The sequence below is a fragment of the Aythya marila genome (assembly GCF_965140915.1).
Source record: "Aythya marila genome assembly, chromosome: 2".
NCBI lineage: Eukaryota > Metazoa > Chordata > Aves > Anseriformes > Anatidae > Aythya > Aythya marila.
In genome coordinates, this window is record NC_139043.1 from 101,980,306 (window position 1) to 102,005,634 (window position 25,329).

The 25,329-nt window shown below is 39.2% G+C and overlaps 1 protein-coding gene across 1 annotated transcript in view; it reads right to left on the minus strand.

Moving 5' to 3' along the window:
• The window catches only part of LDLRAD4 (low density lipoprotein receptor class A domain containing 4), a 282,754-nt gene that overhangs the window by 228,904 nt on the left and 28,521 nt on the right, over window positions 1-25,329 (minus strand). The window contains exon 2 of the mRNA XM_082753635.1: window positions 11,148-11,231. The gene's annotated coding sequence lies outside the window, so the exon portion shown is untranslated. The remainder of the gene's footprint in view (window positions 1-11,147; window positions 11,232-25,329) is intronic.

Sequence of the window (25,329 nt, forward strand, 5' to 3'; positions counted from 1 at the left end):
AAACATTCTCAGCTGCCCCTCAGCCTTCCCATCAGGGCTGAGAGCACTGTCCATCCCTGAAGTTATTTATAACTCTGCTAAGCTTTAAACATTGATCTGAATTTTTTCATGCTGAGTCATGCTGCCTTAACTCTTAATTGTTAAAGTATTTTAATTTCAGCCAGCTGGTTCGTGAAGGAGGACAAAGAAAAATATCTCGTTTGGCTCTTGCTAAAAAGAAAGACTTTTTAAAGAAAAGCTTTCAAAGACTGAGGCTTCCAAGAAATGGTCTGGGGTAGGTTTTGGATAAAGAAAACCCCTTTTGTAATCCTCAGGATAATTTCTGAATTTGGCTAACACATCTTTGAAAAGATACAGGTTGCTCATATCCTTTAAAATGTAAGCAAGAGCCTTGCAGCTGTGGTCTCAAGAGGGCCCGGTGTGACAGAGCATCCCTTCCTCCCTGCACCAGGAGGAAGTGCCAGTGGAGGCGCAGGCACCACCGCCGAGGGCAAAGCGGTCACAGAAAGAAAGCAGAAATCCCAACTGTGGCTTCCTCCTGCAGTCATCAGAACAAACTCTCCTCAGAGCATATAGTTATGCACATACAGTGAGGCTTCTCAAAGAAAGAAGAGGGGAAAAGAGGAGAGGAGGAGTGTTTCTGACACTGGAGTTCCAAATCCTGGTTAAACAATAATCCCAGATTTGTTACGCGTGGGAAGGGTGCCATACACTTTATCAGGGTGCTACACTTTAGTGCGTGTCTATCAAGAGCGATCACATTGTGCTTTGCAGTTTTTCTTAGGGTTCACAGCATAGGAGAAACACTACATACGTGCCAATCAGCCAGCTACTGCAACAGTGGAGGCACAGGCACTGGCTCACCATTCAGAGGACTAGAGAGGGACAGCAAGGAGGGAGCAGTAAGCTCACCCATCGCCAACACTCCTCTGCCTCCCTTGATTTAAGACTTGATGGGTATGAAAAGCAAGCTACTATCATGTTCCCTGTAACAAAAACACAGAGCAGTATGAAGGTAAACAACACAACAAATGGAATAGGAGCTAGAATAGCGCCATAAAGCTGACAGTGTGAAAGGCACGTGGTTTCTTTTTAATATTCTGTATATCATACCCATTTTCACCAAAAACACGAAGCCAAGAAGGCTACAGTCTCATTATGACAACTTACTACATCAGCACAGGTAAATATTAATGCCATCGGGAAATGCTTAAAGAAAAATATTTGGAATTGAAAGTGAAAAAATCGAACATTTGACATTGAAAAAGGATCAGTTTAAGCATGTGGTGTATCATGATGTAAAGCACAGTTAAAGGACAAGGAATAATAAAGAAAACTTGATTAATGAAATTATCTGAAAAATAATCAAGATGGTATTAAATTAGGTATCTCCTGAAAAATCAGGCATTTTCATCCAAACTGTCTGGGGATGCTATAAAGATAAATTCCTTCCATTTATTGTGAAATTAAAGATTTTTTTTTAATCTGTATTTTTCCCAAGCTCATTAAACACAATCTTGAAACAACTGTTCGACCTTCAGAGAAAAATTCTACATAAAAAAAAAATTCCTGCAATTCTTTTCTTACTTTCAAAGTAATTTTTCTACTGATTTCAGATAAAAACTAACTGCAAACACTAGAAAAAAAGCCAAGACAGCAACACGATACAGAATAAAATCATGCACAAAATAATTAAACTGCATATATCTGTCAAAACATCCAATCATCTAAAACATGAGAAATTTTCTCATATCAAGTAACTACAAAATAAGATCCTTAGGAATTTCCCTGATCTCTTCTGGCTGTATAAAATTTGAAATAATTATCCTAAACTTCAAAATAGCTCCTTTTTGTGAGACCACTTTCACTTTCCGAATGGCAGTCATGTGGTCATCGTTCCTTTGAGTTGTTTTTCGTCTCTAAACATATGCTTTGATCCTCTTGGTCTTGCTGGTAGAGCAGCCGCCCCACACACACAGTCGCTCTTTGAAGCCTCCCGGCAGTGCCAAGAAAGAAGCAGGCTGTAGCAGTAGGCTCCGTAGTCTCTGGTTATGCAACAGATTACATCATGATCAACAAAACTGGATGACTCCAGCAGGGAGCAGAAAGGAAGAATTCGAGAGCAAGTTTTGCTTTATGTTTTTGAGTGAAGGATTGCTGTTTGGTCAGTTTGAAAGGAGGCAAACATCACCTGGAAGTAAGAGCCGCTCATATCAGAGATTACTCTTCAGAGAAAAGCCCTATGATAAATATTTCTGTCACATTTACCATTCAGTTCTGTTTTTTCCTTAAAAGAAAAGTTTTCCCATTCACTGTGTAACTGGCAAGAAATATTTGGCTCAAAACGATGCCAGCAATTTAAGAAGTCTGGTTTACCTACATAAGAACCAGGGGGGTTTCATTCCCCACAGATGAATGACCACGTGCCAACAGGATGCAGGAGAACGGTCTGGATTCCCCCCTACCTGCAGAGAGAATCTGTGGATTTTACCCATGATATATTCTTTTGCCTGTAGTCTGTTCTTGTAGGTATCATACACATGATGCATTGCTCTCTTCTTTAGTCAATTCAACAATTATTCCAGCATAAATGTTGTAAAGTAACTTTAAAAAAATGCTTTAGTTTACTAAAAGATAAAGTACCTACTAATTGGTCATGGAATAAAGGTGTGGATTTTGAGTCTTCACACATTACAAAAGAAATATATACATTAATTTCTTAAGGAAATACATTGCATAGGTCCACCACTGTACAACTGACACATCCATTTGTGTTTTCCTTACAGGTAATTAGGAAAGAAGTGTTGCACTGCATGAAACAAATTCCTTTAGTCAAGTTCTGACAATGAACGTATAGCAAGAAGGAGAGATTCTATAATACCAAACAGATTAAATTATTTATCGTTTGTATGAAAGATTTCTGTCACCAGGGCTAATGAATGCATGCAAATAAAAAATGAGGTTTTGAGAAGCCTAGCTAAAAGCTTTTACAAATTCTACAAAGGACATAAAAGAATTTAAATCTTGGTCATAAAATCAGTGTGAAACAGGTTAATATAGAAAAAGGTATATGGTTACTCTTAGTAACAAGAGAAACCTTTCTTATAGTGCTTTAATGTGCTAATTCTAGATTATTATACTTTTGTAAACTTGTAAAGCAGTACTGAAGTTGGGCTTTGCTTTTCAAGTTCCTACAAAATTAGCACTGAAACATGTTGTGCGTTTGGTTATACTACGAGATAAATATAACATCAAAAATAATGTCACCCAATAAAATAATGGTTATTAAGTGTGGTAGAAGTCACACAAGCAGTACAATTTGTATACAAATTCAAATTACCATTACATTGCAAGTAGCTTAAATAAAATCTAAAATACAACAGCTCCGTGCTTTGGGGTTTATCTGCAAGAAACATTTTCCACATATGAACTAGTTTTGTTTTTTGTTTTTTAATTATTATCTTATATGTATATGGAAACTACTGAAAGGAATAGGTAAGGAATTATGAGCATAATAATGAGTTCTTACAACTCATCCTTGTCTGACACTAAAGAATCAGAGATCTGCATCTTACAGTCTCTCTTGTGCAATCATTATATTTTATTGTATGATGTGACTCTTTAGAAGCACAATTCTAAATAAAATCAGCTGTTTAGCTGGACTGTCTTCATCTCTTTCTTTCTTCAACAGCCAATAATGATTAGAAACCACACACAAAAAATTAAATGTCTTTCCCCTCAAATCATGCCAGAAGAAAAATCGCTGATGAGTCAAGTTAGTCTGTAAGTGGGACAAAGAGTATGATTCATAAGTTATTGCTTCAGGTTTAATTCCTGAGAGAGAAAAAACTCCATCAATAATATAAGATAGAAACTTAACTTTCATCTTAATTACAAAATATAAAATGCAACATAAATTAACAGTGTCTTTTCAGTTCTGAATTGTGCTCTTATGTATGTTTGTATCAATGGTTTAAAACCACCGCCAGTAACCTTCAGCAACTCCTGCAGGCAGCGAAACCTTGCAGAGGACAGTTAGCATGCCACACCACATTCCTAAGCTGTATTCAACACAGCTGCAAACTCTCATGTCAACTGCGGGGCGCAAAGGCAAAGAGACCATTCTGGCTGAAATTACAACGAAAGACTCATTAAGGCACAACTCAGGCACTGCCAGTACCTTCAATAACACAAATTTTTAAAATCAGTTGAGATTTAGTAAAGCTGGTGAATTGTTCTTGTTGTTTCCACCCTCCCCACTCCTCTCCCCAATGTAATGTTTAGGTAAATTAGACTACAGCACTAAAAACAATCTCAGTGCAATGACACAACAGCAGAGGAACCAATGTCTGCAGGACAGAGATCACTGCTCCTTTCAGACAGCAGCTTAGATACTCAGCACCTTGTCAAAAATCACCTCTGTGCCTGAGCTTTTATAGCAAATCGGGTTTTCAAGTGCACTCTCCCTCCCTTGCCCTTCAAATTTACGACATTTCTTTTCTGCCAACTCACATCCAAAAACTCTGTGAAGCAATTCCAATTTAAGCCCAAAGGATATTTATCATAAGACTATTTTTAATATTTACAGTATAATACAGAAGTCTAAACATATAAAGAAAAAAATATATAGATCCAGAGGCTTTTTTTTCATTAGGGAGCTAAAAAAAATAATAATAAAAGCATCTAAAACTCCTTCAAAACCCTGTATGACCTTGCTGTTCAGTCATATATGTATCCTTCAAGTTGACCACTGAAAGAAACGTACAGTAATGCTCATTTTCCCACATCTCCCATCACAGACCAAATGACAGTTCTGACACTGGAAAAGGACTGGCAAAATATTTTATGCAACTGTAACTGTTTTACAAAAAATAAAGAATAAAAAAAAAATAGCCACGCTTCTCTTAACACTTCACAATTCAATCATACCTCATACTTGCACCTCAGAAAACACGCAACAAGATTAAATTTCTAAAATTTAGCTGGATTTAAAATGAATGCTGCTTTAAAGAAAGATTATCAACTGCTCCTGTAGGTGCAACCTGAAGGCACGCAAAGTGAGCATGACCTTGGGTTCCTCCTTCATATTTGGCGGTATTTCTTCCTTAGCAGTTTAAAATCATCAGAACAGTAAGTACTAACATGGACACTACTGAATACACATGCTTTCAGGAAGGATGATGAAAATTACTCAAATGTATGCCTTTTGTTTTATGTGCTCATCTACATTCCTCTCAGGAGCAATATATTACCCGTGTCACTGCTAGGAACAAGTAAGTGACATCCCAAGAATGGCCATTTATTAATAAATACTTCACTTGTTCTGTGAAATTAATCTTCACATGCACCCAAGAGGCAGGAAATTATTAGCCAATATTTCCCATGTGGAAGCTGAAGTCACGTTATAGACTGTCCTAGTCCTTGCAGTGATTCAGGTGTCAAAGCTGTAAGTAACAAACCGTAAGAAACCCTGCCTCCTACGTTCACTTAGTTGTTGAATTTTGCCTATCCGATAAGAAGGAAACCATCAGGATGATGTTGTCTTGTCATAACTGAAATCGAAAAACAGCATTTATTAAAAGCTGTTAGAAGCTTAAAAATAATCTTACTATTAAAAGGGGAAACACAAAAACACAATTTATCAACCGGTTTCCCTTTCATCTTCCAAGGATGTAAGGGTGATAACTATTACACAGGCCTTCATTTGGAACAACCATCTTTCATACAGGACTTGAGAGTATTTTCTCTGCCTAAGTGTATTGATATTGACTTCTCTTTACCTGGCTCCAAGTTCTCTGACACCCCCTATGTCTCAAGGTGAACTGAATGCTAAGAGGGGGTATTACTGCTGCTCCCAATCCAAGAAAGATAAACACTAAGAGTTCAAGAGAAAGAGATGCTTTGCTGCACAACACAAACCTCTTGTGGTACTCACGAACTGCAGATGCATTACAAAGGTATAAATCTATCCATATGTTAAAGTGCTTATTTCCATCGCAGCTGAATTAGCACAGCAAACATTTAAAAGCTGACTAGGTCACTGACTCAAAGGGCTCCCTTTAAAACTACTAGAAATTATATGGATAAATCCCTTAAACAAGCTTTCACATCTCAACCCATGAGTTTAAAAAAAAAAAAAAAAAAAAAAAGGCTGCAAATTTTGCAAGACTTCTTGATTCTCACTAGTCCAAAAAATATATACATATACACTTTCCATGTTAATAGCAAAGTATTTCTGCTACCACCCAAAATCAAGGAAGAAAGAACTTGAGAAATAGCAAAGTTCTAATGAATTTTTAAAAATTGTTTAGGAGCTCTGCACATAGCTTTGAACGAGTTCAAGGTTTTGTGCAGGCTTCTGTCAACCCTTTGCTTGTCAACCCTCAACTGTCAACCCTTTGCTTGTGCTGGACATACTGATGAGGAAATCCTCTGAGCATGCATCAGCAGCAGCTCACTGCAGGAATGTCTTTAGGAATGTTCCAAAAAAAACTGCTGAGTAGTTCTTTCCTTCTCTCGAGTTCCTTGAGATTAAAAGAAATGAATGGGATACATTCTGGTGAGAACAGACAATGCAACTCTTCTGTATTATTGCACCCAAGAACACCCTTTTGTTCATTTCTCAGCTGGCTGAAGACGGACCAGCTGAGCTTCTACTGGTACCACTTTCTTCAGAAGGGTAACCCATGTTTCCATTGTCCCTCTAAAGCAGTCAGAAGACATCTTGCACCTCTGCAAGTGCTACAAGCCTGTATACCACAGCACAGACACACACACACACACCAGTGCTCATTTCCACCACGCATTTCTACCTTGAAGACAAGCTGAGAAGACAGTTCAATCTTCCCAAAGTCTGAACAGAGCTACCACAGCATATTTTTCCGTAAGAGCTGAGCCCATAAAATTGCTATTAAAAGCAAAGGAGTAGGGGTTGGAATGGCAATAGAATGAGATAAGCAAATGACAGTCCAAAACATACTTGCAACAGAAGATTAATTTCATTCTCTTCTATGTATGCAAAAAAAGGCAACAAGTGACATCTGCCTCAAAAAAAAAAAAAAAAAAAAAAAAAAAAGCAAACTTTGTGTAAGCCTGGAAGCAAGATTAAACAGAAAATACATGATGGACCCTTCTTCAAATGGCTTCTCCGTCCTCACCTTGTTTTGTGGGGAGTTTCACTGAGCTCAACAGGATTTTTTCTTGTGTGCTTTGTGCGCAGGTGTCTACAAGATCAAGACTCAGATGCTGACCCATTATTTTACTAATTCCAAGACTCATTCCAATGCCAAACATGAGAGAGCAGTGTTTAATATAGTATTACATGGTTTCAAAATGAATCAAATGCATAATCAATTTTAAGCAATGAAATTTTGCGCTTAACTGAATTTCAAAGGCCACTGAAGTTCAGCTCTAGCCCTTCAGCTGATCGTCTAGACAACTCACTGCCTCTCTAGTAGTCAGTAGTGATGGACAGGTAACCCAAAATCTCTATCCGAGAGCTGAAGAGCGAAATGCTTCTTATAGAAGTAAACACTTCCAGAATAAAAAACTACGTATTTTGTCAATTATAATACAAATAAGCAAAATAATATCAGAAGTTCACACTTTCTTGTTCTAAATGTAGTAGTCTTCCATAAAGAGATAAGTTTGCTCATACATGAGAAAGGGGAATGAAAGCTGGGGTACCTCCCACCTAGTGGTACCCAAATGCAATAGGATCCAACAAATCATATCTCCAAAAGCAGATGTTCTTGAATTTTGCACTCCTTCCTCAGTCACAGTAGGCAAAACCATTATTAGGTTCTAATAAAAAAAAAAAAAGTTTCATGCTTATGAGTGTACACAACGTTTTAAAAGGGGTGTAAAGACTGTGTCACTGTCTTCTGCATTCTTGCTTTAATAAGCAACTTCTTAAACTTTTACATAATGCTTCTTGTTATGTAAATATCAATTTTCTCTTCTGTCTTATGTCATTTTCAATAGAGCAGTATTTGATAGGATTTTCTCCAAAAGCAACCCAAATATATATATATATATATATATATATAATATTTAGAAGATGCAATGCATCAGTGATGCTTTATTATATTTTCTCCTATGAGTACGTCCTGGAATTTGGGCAACCCACTACAAGAAAGCAAACAACCTCTAACAACAAGAACTTACTCTTCGCAAAAACCTCCACGAGGGTCCCCAGAGAACAGGACAATCTTACCACTCCGTGGAACAGGCTCCAAACCACTGAAGCAAGTGTGAGCTAGATGGGAAGAGTTAAATAAAGCTGCTAAAATTCAGCAGCATTGCGGGCTATTCCAGACTACGGTTACTATAACCTACACTGGGTGTCCTCTGCATAAGCACCAGTGTGACTTTGTGGACTGCTGAGACTCAGTCTGTTGCAACTGGCATAAGTTGCCACAGGCGAGTAATCACAAGAAACTGACCTTGGCAAAAGCACATTTTACACTTCACTGCTGTTCAACTGTGTTAAACTAAAGAGAGAGCAAGTGAGCACGAGGGAAAGCGGGAGGGAGAAGGAACAAAGGGGGACAGACAGAAAGCATAAAAGTGATCGCAGCCATTTTCAGCTTTACCTGCAGATCCGACAGAGGTACGCCGGCCGCCTCCAGCGCACGGCCCTACTGCTCGTGCTCATGCAGGCCTGCAGGTTATCGTTTCTAAACCAGGGCTTCAAAGGGAAAGGGGGGTGAGGGGCAGAATTAATTACTAAATAACGAATTAACACCTAAAAAAAACCTCACCACCTCATAACAAGGAAAAATCAAAGTAAAGAAGGCAATTACAACTCCACACTTCCCTACTACCAGATTATGGACTGAATGAGGATTTATGTTCTTTCTCCCTGTTTGGCTACACTGCTTTTGGAATAAAGACCAAATGCATTCCTCAAGGTGTGCAAGACATTTCAGTCCTGATTTTCAAGTTTCAGTATGACCTTGACTTCAGAGGCTCTCAGCAGCCTGGCAGCAATTAGCAGGAACTAGCATGGCAGAATTCCCCCTGCTATACATGAAGTCGTGTCCTGTCCTCACCACCTTCTAAGTTTCCTTTGGTTTGGATCAGTTATCTCCCTGTCATGTATTTTTGTTTCTGCATTTGACTTTTTGGTATTGATTACCACATCTCCAAAGAAACAGGACCTGGCAGAGCAAAGTGGCGCAGAATCCTACGATTAGCACTAACCCACATCCTGATCAAGCTTCAAAGCAAGCTTAAACACAAAGATCTAACCTGGCGAGTATTCTGGGTTTCTAGGACATTCGGCTGTTGGAGCAAAGCACACAGAAGCTTTGTAGGAGTTAAAAAAGAACCCAATCACTCTCCAATTAGGAAGTGCACAAGGTACACAAGTCTAGACAGAATAAAATAAGACTGCATGCATTTTATATCTCAGTTACCTTACCACTCTTAGGTCAATGACTTACGGTCCTCTAAAAAGAAAACCCACCTACTATTTGCAGGTTCCCTTCCAAATGCTGAAAGTTGCTCCTCTCCCGTGTACATCGTTTCTCTACTCCTCATCTGGTCCCACAATTAACTCAAAAACCCTACTGCAAAAGCCAGACATTGCCCCTCTCACATATCCAAACCTTTTACATCTGCGTGCGTCTCCATTCCCCTATTCCAACTCCACTTTTCTCCACTTCAGTCCTTCAAATGTCATTACTCTCAGTAGGCTGAAGAAAAGTGACTTTTTTTTTTTTGACACGGCTATGTTATGACCTCAAACCATGCCCATCTGAGTGAGAGCCATCGTGGTTTAATGACCTCCACTGTCACTGGCCGGGGAGATACAAGAGTGAGCCCTGACAGCAGATGGCTGATTCACACACATTGGCGTTCAGCAATTCAACAACGACACGATCACGCCTAGTCTATGAATTATATAAGCAGCAATTCCATGAAGCATAACTTAAAATTTCAAGGGACTCAAGTACTTCCAAGCCTGAACTTCAGATCTGGGTCAAAAAGGTGTCAGCTGTGGATCTGCAGAATTTTAATCATCTCACCAGATTGTAGCTCTCTTTCTCACAAATAAATGATGTTTGGAAGGCCCACAGGCATGCTTTGTGACAACAAGCCAGGACTCTGCCTGGGGGGCAGGATGGGCTACCAAATCACTCGCTTCTTCTACATGGCATGTAAGAAAATTTTGCAATGTCTAGGCTGGGAGTAAACTGCTGTCTGTTTTATTTTGCTGACTGTGCACTTGGACACAAAATTTAATTAATCAAATTTGTACCAGCTTAGTCCTATAATAATTAGCTATAGAAGCTGAAAAAATAAATCAGAAAGATTGCACTAGTTCTGCAGCAACTACATTATACTTTCAGGTTCAGCTATGATTTGGTCACCATTTCTCACAACGGAGCACAGCAAAATAAAGAAAAGAGTGACAAGAAAATAAGTACCTGAAAGGTATTCAGGAAGAACGTTCATGTTTACTATCCCCAAAGTAAGCATATCATCATATTACACAAGAGCACCCTCAGCTGAAAGCAGGAATGTAATGTCTTTTACGTATTCAATCCATAACCTAAACAGGTTATTGAATTATGCTCTCTCTGTAACTGCCTCTCAGACTCTGACACTGCATCACGTTTCAGAAGTACTTGTCATTCAATGCCAAATGAGCCATCTGACTTCAGAATTCAGCAACTAGGATCTCATTTTCAAGTCATTTTTCTCAGTAGGTTAAACAGTAATATTAACAGGGTCTTCCACATCCTGGCAAATAATTAGCAATATACTGGCTGCTCCAAGCATATCGCTTCTGCATCACTTTCACCTGAGAGATTTCCTGGAAACCAATATATTTCCACAAAAATTTCCAGAACTAATAAATCAAAATATGCCAGTATCTAAAAAATATGAGTAACGTTCAGCTACAGTTATGCATATGAATAACTATCTATACACACACATCAAAACATGCCTAAATACATAATCGCAATCAAATATGTATCAGAAAGATCACTTCATTATTCAGCCAGGCTGAAATGTTACTGGCATGAGATTAATTTGACTAAAGTATTCCTCTACTAACAAAAGAATAGCTTGTTTGAATTATATTTACCTTTCTGAAAGTGTTTCAGAAAGAAAAGTCTTGTCTAGTTTAAACTCACCCAATACAACATAGTGATATCCTTGAAGTTCAGGGAGTCTGGAGATTCTTCCTGTTCCTTCTGGTTATGAATATAGAGCGTGATCTACCAGAAAAATAAAAGAAAATAAAGTGAAAAAGACATTTGGCAGACAATCCTTCATGTTCTCAATGGGTCAGTATTTTCAAGATCCTTACAAAACACTGTGCTGCCTCCAGAAGATCAGTCACTACTGGAATTCCAGAAAGATTTCACACCAGATTGTGTTCTTTCTTAGGTATCTCAATAAACCACACCAGCAATTCATTTTTTCACCCGAGATACTCTGGGGCTCTCTTCACCATCTTAAGCACAATATATTTAAATGATAGGCCTGATGCTCTTATTTTAAAACTGTAACATACAGATTGCATTTTCTGCTATAAATTTAAATGTAGTGTCAGGCAATTTGTAACTTTGTTTGAACTTACATTTAAGATTACTAAACTAAAATACAGGTTACAGATCCTGTGCTCTGAAATGCTTTTAATGCACTTCACAAAACTGATAACAACCCCTGAAACTTAAGTAAAACCACGAAAAACATAAAATACCCTTTCTCCCATTAGATAGTCCATTTAATCAACAGCTATTCGTGCATGGGTTAAGTACTCAACAACTTTGCTGAATAAAGATCTTTTAGTCTAAAAACAGCTGTGGGAAGTTCAGCAAACTTTGTTTTCTGCAGTCTTCTGCTAACTCTGGGATTTCCATTTTCTAGGTGACTTTGCTTTTTCCTGATAGCATGCTGAACATGTAACTTTGCAGATATTTACTCTGTATAATGTCACCACAATCCTTCTAGCTCTTTCAGTAATAATAACAAGCAAATTCGCAAAAGCTTTGTGATTTCACAGGCATGTGTGTGCCTCTCTCTCGGTACCCAGGCCGCCTTGCCAATATGTAGGATTAAACTTTTTCCAAGGTTGAATAAGCCACCATCTGTCTATCTTGTGTGGTGCTGTGCGCCATCCGGGAGACTTGTCCCTTAGAGCATGTTTCTACCATATGTCACTCCTGAGTGATCAGCTATGCCAAGACATTAGGGAAAAAATGACTAAGTCTAGCTGGAAAACCCGTTCAGAATTCCAGAGGAGGTTTGCCAAGGCTGTATTTGCAAATAACTTCGCATCCACCAATTTCTGCATATCTTGTATGTAACAATTAATAAACTTTACCTGAACTGACGAAATTACTTAGATGATGTACTGCCCTCAGTTGTCTAGAACTCATGGGCTTTTTAATAAGCCAAAAGACTCAGGTATGATGTGTTTTCAAGGAAAATACATAGAACTGTTACAGAAGAATTGTGATTTCTATCATAACAAAGGTAAGCAGGAAGGGAGGAAAACAGACACAATATATTTCAAAAAGACCCTACTTGGTATTTTAAAGCCACAAGTTAGCAACTTCTTTCAAAATAATCACCTAAAAATACCTAAGGCAACTGAACACAAGACTTCTTCCTAAGAAATAACTGTATTTAAAGTGCTTGCCTGCATGCAAAGTAATCAGCTAAACTAAATTTTATACCACCAATATATCATAGTTCATGCCATTAGAATTTGTCTAATAAAAATATGATTCTACCCAATTTCAGATTTAAAGAACCATTTTATGTTCCAACTCCTCAATTATTAAATTAAAGATCAAGCCAGCATTGTTCTGATGGCCAGCTCAAGGCTGCTCATTTACATAACTGACTTTCAAGGGCACTTCATTATGCAGCAATTAATATCAACGAAGAATCTACCAGATCTTCTAGTAGAGCATTAAGGAAGATTTTCTTGAAAACACTGAAAGAAATCAGTAAATAGTAACTACAATCTCCCTGAGTGAGTTCAGCATAGGAAAGAAAATCTATTCCTAATGACAGCAGCAAAATTATTAAATACCAGTAGACAAGTTATAGGAATTTTTACATTTAGTGAAAAAGGTGAGATGAGGGGCAATACCAAAATCCAACAGAGGATGTTCATGCAGGTACAAGGGTCCTTTGCCTGCTTTTTTTGCTTTTGGTTTGGACGATCACTGAAATAAGGGGAAGATGTGAAATATGAATTCACTACAGCCTCTTGGGATCTGTGGGATGACAAAGGGCAACAAAAAGCAGAGCAAGTTCATGCTACATGAAGAAAATAACTGAAAAGTGATGATTATTACAGGAAATTGAGATAAATTATCGCCTCTGAAGGGATTACTTTCTTTTTACATTTATCTAATTTAAACAGTCTGTCTATGCAGAAAAAGTGAAACTTGAAAACATGAGGGTATTTTATCCAGATCACAAGAAACAAATTAAGCTGTGAAGTAACAAAAGCCTCATACTGCAAGGCTGACCTGAGGACCAGAAAGAATAGAGGAAAAGAAATGTACAACTGTTAAGTGGGACTGGATCGCTAGTCCATATAAAACACTACACGGCTCTGAAGCCACGGTATCTTTGGAAGGCTTCAGCTCCACCCTGGCCCACTCGGGCAGCCTGAGGTGTTCCCACTTCCCAGCCAGAAGACACCAAAAATGCTGGTTCTGCAACACCTGCTCCGTGCTGACCCTTCCCTCTCAGTGTGAAGGTACATCTGCTCTGCCTGGCATAGAATCACAGAATATCCTGAGTTGGAAGGGACCCACAAGGATCATTGAGTCCAACTCCTGACTCCACACAGGTCTACCCAAAAATTCAGACCACGTGGCTAAGTGCACAGTCCAAACACTTCTTAAACTCCGACAGGCTTGGTACAGTGACTACTTCCCTGGGGAGCCTGTTGCAGTGTGAGACCACCCTCTCGGTGAAGAACCTCTTCCTGATGTCTAGCCTGAACCCCTCCTGCCTCAGCTTAACACCATTCCTGTGGGTCCTATCGCTGGTCACTAAAGAGAAGAGATTAGTGCCTGTCCCTCCACTCCCCCTCATTAGGAAGCCGTAGGCCATGATGATGATTCTCCTGGTTCTTCTACCTACTGTAGGTGCATCTTCCCGTTGGTATGAAATGGTGACACACACAAGTTACAAGTAACCTAGTGTGTACTGCAGATGGGAAAAAGAGGAAGGGTGGGAAATTTGTCAGAAGTTGCCAATTTGGATTTTATTATTATTTTTTCTTTTTACTCTGGATGAGCACTTGCACTATGAAGCAGGTAAAGAGCTTCCTCGCAGAAGCAGCAGCCCCATAGCTTCATAGCTTCATGCCCTGCCTGAAGTACATCAGAGCCGATAGTTTCTCCTACAACAGTTGTTATGAATATCCTCACACATCTGCAAGAAAAATCTATGAAGTAAACAATATAAAGGGAGAAAATACTGAAAGGGGAAGAAAGATGACTTTGTTCTTTCTCTTCATGTTCAGCTGAGGATGCTCAGGATCTATGAATTGTTTCTCCCACAGCAGTGTAGATATACAATCAAGAATCCTAAGAAAAACAACACTTTTGAATTTGATTTAATCAGGATGAGTCCCTCAGAAGTGCTCAGCACTACAGGCAGCACTACTTCGTGTTCCACTTTAAACAAGTGGCGAGCTTCACCACTCGCTGTTCTCACCAACTTTTTAGGAAACTTTCCTATGTTCCTGGAATCCATGAGCTTGGGACTCGAACAATCGCATTTAAAAAGCATTCCTTCATGAATAAAATCACTCTGTGGCACAAGGAAACAACACTATTACATAAATGCAAAACTTAACTGAAACATCTGCTGCTAAATGTAAGAGCAGGACAAGTAAAAGGCAGCTACAGTGAGGTCTATTTCCACAGGAAACCTCATTTAGAGGGGAAGACTGCAGAGAAAGTGTTTACAGACGACAAAGGCTCTCTGAGAACAAGGCCAAGCTGTAAGAGTTGCTATATTCTCTGAGCCACCCATCTGCAGGATATTTCCAATTTTCCCACATTCATTCATCAAAGTTCATTCCCCAGTAGAGGCTTTGGGCACTAACTGGCAAGAGGGTTGGTTGATTTTTTTTGTTTTGTTTTTTCTTGTTTTTTTTTTTTTTTTTTTTTTTTTTCCACTGACCAAGTTGTAAAGGAGAAAATAGAGTGTGGTGGGAAGCTATGAAATGTCACTAAAAACCCCAGAGGAGCCAATCCTCTAATAAAAAGTCAACTCTGCAAGCACAACGGTATGACAACATAGAAAGAGCTTGTTGCTCAAAATAGTAATGCAATATTAAAACAAAACGCAGTCCCTTTTCTCATCAGTAATCGGCATCCATAAATCAGCTCCAAGAAAAAGAACAGCTCCCTACCTGTGATGTAAATGTAACTTGAGGTTTATTAAGTTACCTTTGTTAGGGGATCAAAAATAGGCATTGGCGTGGGGGGAAAAGTAAATAATAAAAAAATAGGTTGTTTTTTCCAAGCAAAGAGATAAAGCAATTTCCCTTATATCTTTACTCTTCTTCACATCCCCCCTCCTCCACACTGAACCCAAGAAAATCTGCCATTGCTTTAGGTCAAAGGAAAAACAGGCCCAGCTGCCGTAAGCCAAACAACGTACAGGTTTGCTATCTCCCCTGCTGTTTTGGCTCGAGCTCTTCAGACTGGAAAATTCAGAAGCACGATCTCCCAAGCTCTATAAATGCCAGAACCATCTAAGAGGAAAATAGGACAAGGCCACCCCCAGGCAAGTTTGTACTAAAATCTGCTGGCTGCGAGGCAAAAATACAGTAAACATCACATAGGGACAGACTGCTCCTTGGAAAATATTCCACACGAACAATGCAGCTTCCAAAGAAAGGTTGCGCAGATGCGACTTCTGGAGGAAAAAAAAAAAAAACGCAATGTTTTAAGATCTTTGTGGGGAGTTAGCAAGCTAATGGCACACTCAGCAAATCGTGTGACAGGCAATATGCTTTTGACATTAATCCAAAGAAGAGATGTAAAAGCGACATTGAACGTTCCCTACAACACGCTAACAAATGCGGTGTCCTAGAGTAGTCCTACAGTTCGCTCAGGAAACATCTTCTTTGTCTGACAATTGATCCCATGGAACAAAACAAGGAATAATAAGCAATTAAACCATCAATATTTTCTTGTCTTCTCAGGGACAAAACTTTAAGTTACATTTTTGCAGTCCTTGAGATATGATCTTTACAGCTGATTACTGTATGTTTTAATGTGCTCTGTATTGACTCAACCTAGAAAAACAAGCCAAAAACACGAGTTGAAACATCCTTTTTTCCTGTGTAGCTCCAATTTGCAGTAGCAAGAAGCTAAACAACATGCTCTCCTCCAGATGGCTGAAATAAAAAGAACACTCTTTCTGATTAATTAGGAAACAAATGAATCTGCTGTTAGCACAACAAGTTACCATCAGGAAACCTGGGCTCCCACTAAACTTTGGTATTCGTGCTTGCTCGGCAACTGTGTTCAGGACCTCCCCAAGATCTGTCTCTCATTTCAGAAGCAAAACATTGCAAGTCCATCAAAGTACCACACCAAATACTGCATTGGTATTTATATGTATTGGTATTTATATTATATACTACAGACAAATAATCCTGCATGAGAGAGAAGTTTCCTAAAAGAGAAAACATCCATCGGAATAAAAATGAATGGAGGCCTTGTTGAGCTGTGAGAAACCACAACTGGCAGAGTCTCTGTGTAGAAACTCATTCAGGGTTCAACGAGCAATGAAGGCTCATGTGTGCATACTCCAGCCCTCCAGCTGGTCCGGGAAACCGAAATCCCCAGACTAGATAAAGCACAAGGAGCAAGGGTGTGACAGGCCAAGCAACAGAGGCCAGCCCATGGTTCTCTGACAAGGCTGCCAAGTTAACATCTCCAGTGAAGGTTCATGGAAATAGAGTGCAGGCACTGGGGATGGAGGGAGGAAAAGGCGCTAAGTGTACACAACACACACAAAACACAGGCACACGCAACGTGTTGCAATAGGTGCTGCTACTGATGCAAGTCTCCTGAGGAAGGAGGGTACTGAGCTCACCCAGCTCAGGGAGGTGAGGAGAGCTGCACCAACACATTTTCAACATCCTCGTCATTCCTCTGCTTTCAGGGGAAGACACTCGTAGTTTCACCAACACACAGCTTGAGCTCCAAAACTGGGAAAGGCATATTCAAGAGAAACATACCATGTTGTCAAGATGATGATACCGAGGCAGCGAGATTCCAGATTTCTAGGCATGAATAACTGCTTTTATGCCCCAAATTTGGGACCCAATATTTCAGTGTAGCAGTGGCTAAAGGAGGACCGCTTGAGAAGAAGCCAGCAACTCACTGAGAAGGAAGCAGCCACATCTGGGGGCTAAGACACCATTCCACCACTGCCTCCAATGAAGAGCACCATGCCTTAAGAGGACATATATATAAAAGCCCTTATAAAATAGTATACTCCTGCTACGTGCACAACTGAAGTTATCAAACACAATGAGAAAATTATTTTCTAGGGGCAAAGAGAACGGTAGAAACATTTACCGGAAACTAAATCCACAAGTAATTTTTGAAATCCAGGTACTTCTGAATCCTCTGAAATAATTAAGGAAGCTGGGAGACAAAATAAGAAAAAAATAAAAATCCTTCTTCACACATGAAAAGTTATAATATTATACGCAGTTATAATTAGTATTAATCAGCTAAGTGTGCTAATCTCACTTTTCCTTATAGACTTATAATAGTTGCCTACTGCAGGTAATAAAAGACAACCAAAAACTGCAGTAGTCCATGAAAACACTAACGTTTCAAAGTGCACCCATCCACTACATCAATTACAGAAAAAAAATGGACTTTTTTGAGCATGTAGTGTCAGAAAGTAGATCCACGTAAACTTTCAAACACAATATTCTTTGGCACTTTGTTTCACAAAGACCCACCTCTTTCTCTTTGCTTATACTCTTTTTCACAGCACCTAGGACTTATGTTGGAAGAGACACTGAACAGTCACACCTGTCCACCCTCTCCTTTCACTCATACATGTAATATTGCATACCTCAAGCACACACTCCAAATCTCGTCTTCCCAGGATAAAGAAAGACAGTTTACTCTGTACGTAAGCTTTTCTGCATCTGTTATGACTGCTTTCTCTAAATTTTTTCCAGCCTACTGTATCATTGCTGGTTGAGGGGACAGAAATTGCACATACTACTCAAGATGCTGGTGAGCCATGAATTCACACATCAGCAACAATGATGATGTCCTGTTTTACTCTCTTTTCCTTTATTAACAACGCCTATCATGTGATTTGCTCTTCTGATAAGTGCAGAGCTATGAGTTCATTTTACACTGCTGTTTATCATAACCAAGTCATGTATGATAATAGTCAGCTCAAAGCTCATCACTTTTTAGTGAAACTGCAGTTATTTCTCCCCCTGTAGATCACTTTCCATTTATCTGCATTAAATTTTACCTGCAATAACTTTAATTACTATTCTACTATCCAGTCACACTGCTTTCTCCAGCATTCCTCCAACTCCTTATGGTTCACTCCAACCTCACTACCATGACCACGTTAATATCATCAGTAAACTTTCCCTCTTCATTGATAAGCTCCTTTTCCTGTGTACCTGCTGAGTACACCAGTCCCTTGGTTGGAAGGGACCACTGCCAGAAGGGACCGCTTATTCCTGGCCTTATTATTCCCACCTTTTAACAACGTGTTAGTCCACAACCTGACCCTCCTTCCAGAGTCTCTGAATGTCTTCCAGGTTTTTTTATTCACTTGCACATTCACCCCTCTCAAAGGGCCTCAGTGAGTTTGAAAGGTGCCATTTCCCTTCACAAAAGAAAAAAAAGTTGACTCTTCCTCCAACAATTATATCCATTTCAGGTAACACATCTGAAAATACCATCTTATGAAGTATAAATTATCCTTGAAATCGATGAATTCTCTAGCTTTGCAGACAAGACTTCAGGGAACTAAGTAATATACTTTTATGATATTTTTTGTTGTTGTTGTTTTTGTTTGGTGGGTTTGATTGGTTTTTGGTTGGTTAGTTTGGAGGGTTTTTTTTTGTTCGTGTTGTTAAAAAGATCCATAAGCATTTCCTTATTTTAAAGCCAAATAGCCATGGCATGTATGGTATCACTAAACTCTCCCTTTCTATACAGCTTTGTATATGGCTAAGAAGTGGAAAAGGCACAGTAACAACAATTACTCCTCTTGTAACTCTTCTATGAAGACAAGCCCTTATTCATTTTTCTAACATTTTTTAATCTCTAGAATAAAAAGCAAGCAAATATAAAAAATATAGTAATTATTAGAACAAATTACCTATTTTTTATTGCTCTTTGGCAGATGTGCAGAACTGCTGACAACTGCATAGCACCAGAACATTTTTTGACTCAGCAAGTTACGGCTTCTCCCAAGTCTTCTGCTTGTTCCTAGATAAGTTTCTACCATTCTTTACCAGATTAATAGACTAATTTCCCCGTTGGCTCATTTTAGCTGGTTACTAAGTTAGCTACACAGGGAACTGTGTGCTTCCAACCTCCCATCCTACCTGTTTCCTGCTAACATACCACAGAAGGCTATTCAGGGGTATTCCCTGGGGTATTCAGGGTATTCCCATCTGAACTTTGAAAAGATCTGGCTTTTATAGAATTCAGATTCTCAAATTCACATAATAAGTTAGAGATGGGAAGCTGATGTCCCTTACTCCTGTGTGTTTCTCCATTAATAAAATGCATGACCCAACCCTAACACTTACATTTGAAACCTGCAAGGACTCCTCTCATAAAAATACCCTCCTAATATTTATGTTAGCCCTATCTGTCAGACTCTCAGTGTCTTTGATACCATCGTTTTTGGGCTCTTTGTACGTGGCTCGTTCACAAGAAGAGTGGCCTGAAACTCTGAAGACCACAGGACAAAAGTACTGGCACCCTCTATTTACATTGCATCTCACACCAGACAACCGGTTTTTGAACAAGCTAAAAAGACGAGGAAAGCAACACTGAAAATTTCAACAAAAATGTGACTTCATCACTAAAATCTCCCTTTATTTGAGCTGTCTTATTGGTTTCATTGGATGGAGAGGCAGAGAGTTCTGTAAACAGATTTGCTAGTTTCCGCATGTGATGCCAAATTTCCATCCTGCGGAACCAATTTTAAACAGCAAAAAAGTCTCTCTTCCCATCCTCTGTTCCTCAGTGTCATTCTTATTAAGGATACGGAGAAAAAGTTGAATGGAAATGAGCTAGTCACAGCGGGGGGGGCGGAGGGAGGGTTAAATCCAAATGTTAATATTTTTTTAAAAATTGTTTCAACTTGCCAAAAACTCCAGATCGCACTGATCTGTAACTCTTCCTTTCTTGCAGCTACGGAAAGTTTTTAAACTGAAGACTGCCAGAAATGACCTTGTTATAAACTGGAGTTCACAGTTATTTTTCTGGAATTTTGTCTCAGTAACTTTTAGCTCAAGCAGTTCTCATGAAAACATTTCCAAACCACCAACTTGGCTAAATATTTCCAGTAAAACAAAATAATCCCCAGTTCCTAAATACAACTCTACTTTTTTATTTTATTTATTTTACTTTACTTTATTTTTACTTTACTTTATCCTTCAGAAAACTAATAAGCTTTAAAAAATAGTAAAGACAGAAAAGGGAGAAAGGAGACAAAAAAAAAAATATGAGTACTGCAAGCAGCATCTAATGTCTCTGGGTTATAGCAGACGCAGAACTGGAAATGGAGATGAGATATGGGAAATAAATCTCCCACAAGTATTAATAGCAATAGCAAATAAATAAATAAAGGCTGTCATTCGAAATAGCATAGTACCTAACATTTTCCTAGTAAAAAGCTCTCAAGCAGATCTGGCCAATGTTAGCCCACGCTTACAGACAGAGTTTCCACACAAACACAAAGGACCCCAGAACTGGGAGAGAAGATCTGATGGACTTCGTATTAACATTTTGTTTAGCTTTTCTGGAGCAGGAGTGCAAAGAAATCATTTATTACAATCCTTTCCGTATCTGTCAGATGTTGCATGTTTTATGTAACTATCACACATTTGGCAAACTCTTCCTACCTACCCATATGCTAGGGAAAAGCTCAAACTGTGGAAGAAAAACCTTCCTCCACAAAGTAACTTGCCTCTCTTACAGGAACTGCCACTCACACCTAGGGCTGCAAGGTCTCTGCACCCTCCTCTAATCACTAGGACTGATATTTCCACATAATCTGACATCCACCCTCCCTGGGAAGCTGAACTGTCAGTCCTGGATTGCACAGAAGGTAATAAAGAAGTTGTATGGGATCACTGCATGAATAAGACCAGAATACAGATGCAGTATGATGGCAGCAAGCCCTCATCCTTGCACCCAGCCTGACTTTTTCCAAACACAAGTGCCAGGTATGTTTGCATGACAGGCCAGTCCATCACCATCATCAGTGACCAAGTCCTGAAAACCGACCAAAAAGGTGCCCACGTTCAGGATCCCACACCCCAGACTTGGTGGTAGTCATCGGGGTGGCTCCAAGGAGTAAGCCACCCAGAGTACACTCTTCTGCTTTCAGCAGCTTTCCCCTCCAGCAGAAGAGGCCTGGCTCTGATCTTGAGTTCAAACTTCATTCATCATGTGTAGGAAACCAAAGTAAACAAGCTCCATAGATAGCCCTAAAATTGGCATTTTCCAGCTTTTCACTACAGTACACAGGGAACGTGTCAGGAGTTGTGCCAATCAGGGCTGCCCACAGAATACCCCAGCAGAAAGGCATGAGGAGTACATGTACGAAACTAAGGAGAAACACAAGAGGGCATGCCACAGGGCACTTACAGCAAGCCTTAAGAAGAAACCCTCCATTTGCAGAAGTTGCAGGAAAAAAAGATCTGTAAAGCAAATACATACATTTATTTTAAAACTGTGATACACTTGAGTTAATAAGAACTCAGAGTCCGTGATCGCAGCAACCATGGCAGGATTTCTGAAAGGGAAGCTGAGGAGCCAGTGTTTTGAGAAGAGCAGGTGAGCTGTCAAGTGGGGAGGTCTCAACATGATGCTTCAATGCATGTGTTGAAATCAGTGCTAAGCCCATCCATGAAACAGGAACAGAGAAGGTATTTGAAGAATAAAGAGACAGCACTCATTTGTTGATCTAGAAAACAAATCCTACATGGAAGCATGACAGACTAAGGAAGAGATGGACAGATGAACAACAGTATGCTGTGTTAGAGACCCACAGGATAAAAGTAACTTGTGATTGAAAAGGTTCCAGCCAAAGTCCTACAATGCCCTATTCAGCCTCTGTAAAGGAAATGGGAAGAAATTCTTGCACCCTACCCTGCTGGCCCACCTAACCACAGCTTCAGCACTAGATCTGAGGTTGATAGGCAGAAGAAAACTTCAGTGAGCAGAAAAATATTATAATAATAACCTCCTGTCAAGTAAAAGGGACTGTAAGAGCCTCTTACCATGAAGTTTTGCCCTTCTGTTATTTCTAACACTGTACCAAAGCACTGGATATTAACTTCTAGAAAACACACAAGCTGGACAAGCTCAAGGGAACAAGATTTTTTTTGCAGTGCTGATGCCATATTAAGTAAGAAGCGTAGGTTTTATTCAAGTAATATTAAACTCTGTAAGCAAATTGATTTCAAAAAGCCAGTAACAGCCTGCAGAAGGGGCAGTTTGGTTTCTATGCCTGAAAATCATGGAAACTAATAGCGAGTTCTGGGAGGTACGTTAAAGATACTGAGTTTCTGAGAAGCCTTTTTTGGCCCGGTGCTATACAAGCAGAAGGCACATTTGTAGAAATGCAGACTGTGAAAAATACTCTTGATTCACAAATACACCAATACACTAGATGTACTAGATAAATTTTTCGACCTTCCTAAGTCTCCCAAGTATACTCTGTATAATATGCTCACTTACAGTGATGACAAAGCAAGAAGTGACTCTCCAGAGTCTTCTAATGATTGACACAGGCACAGAAAACAAAGACATCAACTCACCAGTAATTTTCCAACAGCCAATTATTTCACCCTTGTTTAAGTAAGCATGAAGATTGTAAATTAAAGTATTCTGACATAGACATATACTGAATCTCTGCTCCACACAGTTTATGATCCTGTTCCCAATTTAGGTTTTAAGTCAGCCAATGATGATGCAACCTGCGTTTTTAAAAGAAGTCCTAAATGATATCAGAAACAAGAGACTTAACCCTACATATCAGGCACAGCCCTAACAGGAATTACACTCTCCTGTGATCTAAGGAGTTTCTCTTGTAAGATTTCTCTTTGTGGGTGCACAGGAACCTGTGCTTTGAACACCCTCTAAGAACAACACCAACTTTCCCCAAAAGAAACAAAATCACCTCAGGAGATACGCAACACATTCTGTTATAGAAACTATGGAAAAAAATCATTTCACAAGGGTACAGTTCTAAGAAAAAAATACTATAAAGGCAAAATAAAGTAAGTAAAAAACAATTATTTGTGAAGAAAATTGTGGAAAATAAATATATACATGTCAAAATGTCTGCAATAACTAGGTTTTTCTCATACGCACCTCAAGCAAATTTGTAATACAACTGTATCTTGGTATCAAATATATCCTCTCGTTACACTGTATTACACTCAATATACTGGATTAAGTATTGATTTGATAGCCACATATTGCATATATGCTACACACTGTACTTGGAAAGGACAGAACTCCGCCTACTACTCTGCTCCCTAAGCCCACTTCCTACAAGGCAGTCACACCAACATCTCATGACTGGTACTTTTCATCAACCTGTTGTCAAATCCCCTGAATGCAAATAGTCATTTCCACATTTCTACAGTGTTGATAGTCTAAATCCTAATTTGACCCTATGGATTCCTTTAAAATATTACAAGTATATTAAGAATATAAAAATATCTGTGCCAAACAATAGTTTTGGTTATGCCACTCAACATATCTGTAGGGCCAAACATACATCTACAGAACGTGCCCAATCTTCCCAATTGTAGGTGCATTAAGGCTTGAAAAGAAGTGTACTGAGCACAGCAGGATGGAACAACTTGGTCAGTCATGCCACAGTGCTTCTCCACTTCTGAACGTCCTGCAGCTTACATGACCTCTGAAATCTTCTGCACAATGTTTACTCACTCAACTACAAAGAACGTAAGCAATTTAAAGAACCAGTAATATACCTGTTTGACATAATAAGACTACAGAAACAGCCTAATGAATTAAAGAAGTGCAAAAAACAAAAGGAGTCCGAGTCCTCCACAGGATGAGCGGAGCACTTGGAGTTTCATGCACACGTGAATAGATCAATCCTCTGAGATGGTGACGGGGCCTGTACATCAGTGCTATCTGGAAGACTTGCTAGGACTCAAAACCAGTTAACATCACATGATTTACAAGATTTCCAAGTACTCACCTCCATTTTGACTTGTTTGATGGCATTAGAAGACCACTCAGCAAACCCTACCACAGGAAATAAAACTCCCACTGGCTGCCTGGAGAAACTACGTTTAGCTGAGCAACAGCAAGTGAACCAACACAACGCTCATTGCCACACCTGTGACACTGAGGGGGGGGATGACAATCACTGGGGACACGGTAAAGCAAAACATGGGTAAAAATAATTAAATTTATGTCTGTGGAATATATTCTCCAAAGTGTCTCTCATTGTGAAACTCACGGGAACTTTTGAGAAGAACTTAGAGCATCTTTCATAAACAACTTCATCTGTGAAACCACTTAAAACATGGAGGGAAAAAATGATCTACTGGTAGCTGTGCCTGTGAATTTGTTTGCATCTTACAAAACTCTAAATCATCTATCTTAAAATGATATCAACTTCTAGAAGACCAAAATTCCTTGAGAACTATTCTAACCTACCAGTAGCACTTCAGAAGTGATCTCCCTTCTCATCCCAGCATTTGCTTTTTCTGACGTGCAGAGAGCTACTTTCTTGTTCCATGTCACTGGGCTTCTGCTAACCCGTTAAAATCATTACCATAGAATAAGGCAACATTTTAAAATCAACATAAAATATTAGAAATATTTCAGCAGCTTTAGGATGTGCAACTACTTGTGATTTGGTCAGTTCCAAAAATAGTTAGGTCTGATTATGTCACTTTATTAATGGTATCAGCACGGTTCCACCTGCACAATCGAGAGCCAAGCAAGGGAGAAGGGGCAAGAACAGAAGAAAATGTGTGAAAATCACAAGGAAAAGTAGAGAACACATTCAAGCCATTTTGGAAACTGAAAAAAA